Consider the following 6,102-nt stretch of genomic DNA (forward strand, 5'->3'; position numbering starts at 1 on the left):
CCAGGCCAATTTTTACAATTCTGACCGCTGTCACTTTATGAGGTAATTACTCTGGAACGCTTCAACGGATCCCCCTGATTCTGAGATTATTTTTTCATGACATGTTGTACTTCATGATAGTGTTAAAATTTCTTCGATATGACTTCAATTACTTTGTGAAAAAATCAGAAATTTGAATTTTCATGCCCTTAAATCAGAGCGATATGTCACACAAAATAGTTAATAAATAACATTTCCCACATGTCTACTTTACATCAACACAATTTTTGAACCAAAATTTTTTTTTGTTAATAAGTTATAAGGGTTAAAAGTTGACCAGCGATTTCCCATTTTTCCAACATAATTTACAAAACCATTTTTCTTAGGGACCACATCACATTCGACGTGACTTTGAGGAACCTTTATGACAGAAAATAGACCCAATTTTTTTTATTTTCGCAAGGGTAACAGGAAAAAATGGACCACAAAATTTGTGCAATTTCTCCTGAGCACATCGATACCCCATATGTGGGGGGAAACCACTTTTTGGGCGCACGGCAGGGCTCGGAAGGGAAGGAGCGCCATTTGGCTTTTTGAATGTAAAATTTGCATGAATAATTAGCGGACTCCTTGTTGCGTTTGGAGAGCCCCTGATTTGCCTAAATAGTGGAAACCCCCCCACAAGTGGCACCATTATGGAAACTAGACCCCTCAAGGAACTTATCTAGATGTGTGGTGAGCATGCTGAACCCCCAGGTGCTTCTCAGAAGTTTGTAACGTAGAGCCGTGAAAATAAACAAATAAAACTTTTTCCACAAAAATGATCATTTAGCCCCAAATTTTTTATTTTCACAAGGGAAAGAGGAGAAAATGGACCCCAAAAACTGTTGTGCAGTTTCTTCTGAGTACGCCAATACCACAAATGTGGGGAAAAAACACTGTTTGGACACACGACAGGGTTCAGAACGGAAGGAGCGCTGTGTGACTTTATGAATGCAAAATTGGCTGGAATCGAGAGCGGACGGCATGTCGTGTTTGGAGAACCTCTGATGTGCCTAAACAGTGGAAACCCCCCCACAAGTGACCCCATTTTGGAAACTACACCCTTCAAGGATTTTATCAATGGGTATAGTGAAAGTTTTGAACCCAGACGTACAACACAGAATTTTGATAACATTAGGTCATCATATTGAATGTCATTAGTCTTCAGCGCAAGTGCTTGCTACTTGAGTTTGCATCGGGTACTCAGGTGTGCACCAAGTATTAGTGTTGAGTGTAAGTGCTCGCTACTTGAGTTTGGATCGGGTGCTTGGGTATGCACCAAGTATCGCAGGTGCTCAAGTGACATGCTCGAGTCCCCGCTCGCATGTTTCACGGTTCTTAGACACCCAAAAAAAAACATGTGGGGATTGCTCGTGTATGGCAAGCAATCCCCTCGTGTTATTTTTGGCTGTATAACAGCCACGAAACATGCGGGGCAGAGACTCGAGCATGTCACCCGAGCACCCTCGATACTCAGAGCATACCCAAGCACCCGATCCAAACTCAAGTAGCGAGCACTTACACTCAACACTAATCGCCATATCGTCGTCATTTTTTTTTCTTTGCTATTGAAAAAATTCCAAACCTAACACAACCCTAAACCTACCCCGAGGGATCCATTCACTATAATGAAGCAGCAGAGTTACTCTGGCCTCTGTTTAGCGGTGTCCTTTTTTTCAGAGGTTCACAAAACTGTGGCTACTGGCATTTTTATGCACATCTAATTAAAAGAGTGACACCGTGGGATCACAGGCCGGACGGCGTCCACGGTGCCTCCATCTGCCTCATTACAGGGAGTCTTCCGCAAGGGGTTCTGTCTGAATCATGTATTTCAGAGATTTACACAGAAGCCCTGGTGTAAGCCCTCAGAAAGCAGGATAAATGTGAGCAGAGCCTTACTACGATCTTTGGAAGGCAGAATTAAACTAATCAGCAGGTGAAGAATTGATCTTATTTTTTTATGCTGTTCCTCATGCGGTATAAGTGATTAGACGACTTTATTCTTCGGGTCGGTGCGATTTCAGCGAGACCAGATTAATATCTGGTTTTTATGATTGACAGCTGTCACTGACTAAAATACGCTTAAAGACTAGTTTTTGAATCGCCATATTTTGATGGCTATAATTTTTCTATATTTCGGCCGACAAAGTCATGTAAGGGCTTGTTTTTTGCGGGACGAGTTGACGTCTTTATTGGTATCATTTTCGGGCACGTGACATTTTTTGATCGCTTTCTATTCCGATTTTTTGGAGGCAGAATAAACAAAAGCCAACAATTCAGGAATTGTTTTTTTTTGTTTTTCTTTGCCTTTCCGCGTGTGGTAAAATTGATAAGGCAGCTTTATTCTTCGGGTCAGTACGTTTACAGCGATACTACATTTATATTTTTTTTTTAATGTTTTGGTGCTTTTACACAATAAAAGCTATTTTATAAAAAAAATAATTTTTTTGCATCGCTATATTCTGAGAGCTATAACTTTTTTATTTTTCAGCTGATGGAGCTGTATGGCGGCTTGATTTTGGCGGGACAAAATGAAGTTTTCAGCGGTACCATTTTTATTTACATTTGTCTTTTTCTTTGCGTTTTATTTCACTTTTTGGTCGGCGGTATGATTATAAAGCATCGTTTTTTGCTTTGTTTTTTTATTTTTACCGTGTTTACTAATAGGATTAACTAGTGAGACAGTTTTATAGATCAGGTCATTCTGGATGTGGCGATACCAAATATGTGTACTTTTATTGTTTTATTCTTGTTTTTGTTTTTCAGAATAATATTTATTTACGGGTACAGTGTGTATGTATCACACATATACATGTATAAATATATTTTTTTTTAAATAATTTTTACAACTTTTTTTTTTTTCTTTTTTTTTTTTACCTTTTTTCACTTTTTTACTTAGTCCCACTATGGGACTTTCACTTTCTGCTGTCTGATCGCAGCTATAATGTATAGCAGTGCAGGATCACTGTTATACATTATAACCTGTCAGTGCTGCAGACACAAGTTACTTTGATCATGCACTGCGCATGATCAAACTAACTTGCTGGTGTCTGGTCATGACATGACATCGGGTCACCATGGCAACTATCGGGACCCTGCGCTGATGGTGCGGGATCTCCGATCCAAGAGCAGACGGGCACCGATCACAGCATTTAGGGGGTTAAAGTGCCGAGAGCAGTGCAGGCAGAATCAGCTGATAAACAGCCGAGACACATGCAGCTGCGGCGCCACTAACAAAGATGCAGAGCACACGGCAAATACTCGGCAAGTACCCGAGCCTGCTCGCCAAAAGGGTTAACAATACATGTTTGATGAACACTACTGACCATGTCAGAAAGAGGTTAACAGCCAAGTAGCACTCCTTCCCATCCGATCCCTGCTGTGTGCTCAAACAGAAGTGTACAACCACATATGGGGTACTGCCACATTTGGGAGAAATTGTAGGGTCCAGTTTCCCCCATTACGCCTCATGTAAATTATAAATTTGGTGCTAAAACAGTATTTTAGTGGAAACATTTTTATTTTTTGTTCTCACATCTAAATGTTGTAAAGTTTCATAAATCACTTGCAGGTTAAAAATGGTCAGTACACCCCTAGATGAATTCATTGAGGGGTCTCTTGTGGGGGGGTTTCTGTTGTTTTCGCATGTCGGGGGCTCTACAAATGCAACATGGCATTCACAATTTATTCCAGACAAATAGTTTGCTTACTGATTCTAGCCCTGCCATGTGCCCAAACAGACGTTTTTTACCCCATATAGAGCATCATCGTGTTCAGGAAAAATTGTGTTACAAATTATGGGGTCCATTTTCTCCTATTATCCATTGTGAAAATTACAAATTTGGGACTAAAATAACATTTTTGTGAAAAAAATGAAAATTGTCAATATGACGGCCTAATGTTATCAAATTCTGTGTAGTACCTGTGGGCTCAAAATTCTCACTATACTCCTGGATAAAATCCTTCAGCTGTGTAGTCTCCAAAATGGGGTAACTTGTGGGGGGGATTTTCTGCGCTTTGGGGGCCCTGCAAATGCGACACAGTGCCCACAATTTATTTCACCCAAATTTGTGTTCCAGAATTCAAATAGTGCTCCTTCCCTTCCGAGCCCGGCCGTTTGTCCAAACAGAGGTTTCTGAGCACATATGGGGGTATCAATTAATTTAGAAGAAACTGGATAACAAATTTTGGAGTCCATTTTGTCATGCTATCTTTTGTAAAGTGAAAAATGTGGGGCTAAAGCAACATTTTAGAAGCAAGATTTAAATTTATATTTTTTAATTCCACTTTGCATTAAATCCTGTGTAGCACCTGAAGGGTTAAAAAATTTCCTGACCGCAATTTTGAAGCATTTGAGGGGTGCAGTTTTTAAAATGGTGGCACTTTTGGGGAGTTTCAGATAAATAAGCCCCTCAAAGTCCATTTATATCTAAATAGATCCTTAAAGAAACAGGTTTTGGAAATTTCTTGAAAATATTAGAAATTGCTGCTAAACCTTTAACCCTTCTAACATCCCAACAAAATAAAATGACATTTGAAAAATGATTCAGATGTAAAGTAGACATATGGGAAATGTTATGTATTAATTATTTAGTACAGCAGGACTAACTGGCTTAAGGATATAAAAATTGTAAGTTGGAACATTTTCAAAATTGTCTCAAATTCTGATATTTTCACAAATAAATGCAAAAAATATGGACTTAAATTTACCATTAGCATAAAGTAAAATGTGTCATGAGTTATTACCACGTAAAGTGACGCTGTTCAGATTTCAAAAATTCTGCCTGGTCATTAAGGTGAAAATTGTCTCGGGCGCTAAGAGGATAAATGATTTAGACTTCTGGGCGCATTCACAAGCCTTGCAGCGGTGCGCTCCACAGTTATAGAAGCCGGTCAGATCAAGCCAGGATTGCTGAAAGAATTTATTGGAATTATCACTGGAAGAAAGACTTTGGGACTTTGAAGATTTCATTAATAAAAGTAATGCTAAAATTAGCAAAGCAGAAGAGAAAATCATGGAAATTATAAAACTAGAACGTGATTCCCATGATTAATCCACAGATCAAGCTGATGAGTGGGGAAGGTGGGACAAAACCGGCAAATCCCCTAGATCCATCCTTAGAAACCATAAATATAGCTCCAATATGCATCGTACACCTAACAAGGTCACCTTTAGTTCCTCTGACCCAGATACCTCAGCTGGAGCAACAGAGTCTATTGGAGTCTATTCAGGAGCTAAAAAACTCCTATTACAAGAGAAACAAACAAGAAAAAACAGCACAGGAGAAAAGGAAACACCAACCGAAACAAAAAGGCACAGAAATACCATCTCAGGAACCTTCCATAGGACACTGTGATGTCATCAAACCCTTTATGACGTGGTCAGTAATAATACATCCCTGTGCCCTGGGCCTTATGGACCAGATACATACTATTATGTACAGGCGATTGCACCCGCACAGAGGCTGTGCGTGCATGATTGCCGTCGGGTGTCAGCTGATTCTGACAGCTGACACCTGGTACTCATTGCCAAGAGCGGTCCCGCACTGTCCCCAGCACATTAAACCACGAAATGCTGTGATTGAAGTAGATCGTAGCACTTCGGGAGAAGGGAGAGGAAAAACAGCCCTTCTTACCTTGGATTGGAGATGTCATCGCGGGGTCTCGATCGTTGCCATGGTGACCCGATTTCGTCATGACAACATCCGGGTGATCAGATACTTGCAAGCTAGTTTGATCATGCATAGTGCATGGTCAAACTAGCTTGTGTCTGCAGGGCTGACAGGTTACAAGGTATAACAGTGATCCTGCACTGCTATATCTTACTAGCTATTGAACCCATTCTACGCCCGGGTGGCGAGCATTTTTATTGGTATATGGTTTCCCATGCTGGTATGTGCTGCCCCCCTCCTGGTATTTGTGCTGCCCCCATCCTGTCCCCACCATCCTATTCTGGGATGCATGGCACCCCTCACCCCCAATCCTGGTATGCATGGCACCCCTCATCCCCATCCTGGGATGCATGGCACCCCTCACCCCCAATCCTGGGATGCATGGCACCCCTCACCCCCAATCCTGGTA

Source organism: Phyllobates terribilis, unplaced genomic scaffold (genome assembly GCF_046119375.1).
Source record: "Phyllobates terribilis strain yellow unplaced genomic scaffold, ASM4611937v1 Scaffold_120__1_contigs__length_5212024, whole genome shotgun sequence".
NCBI classification, from domain to species: domain Eukaryota; kingdom Metazoa; phylum Chordata; class Amphibia; order Anura; family Dendrobatidae; genus Phyllobates; species Phyllobates terribilis.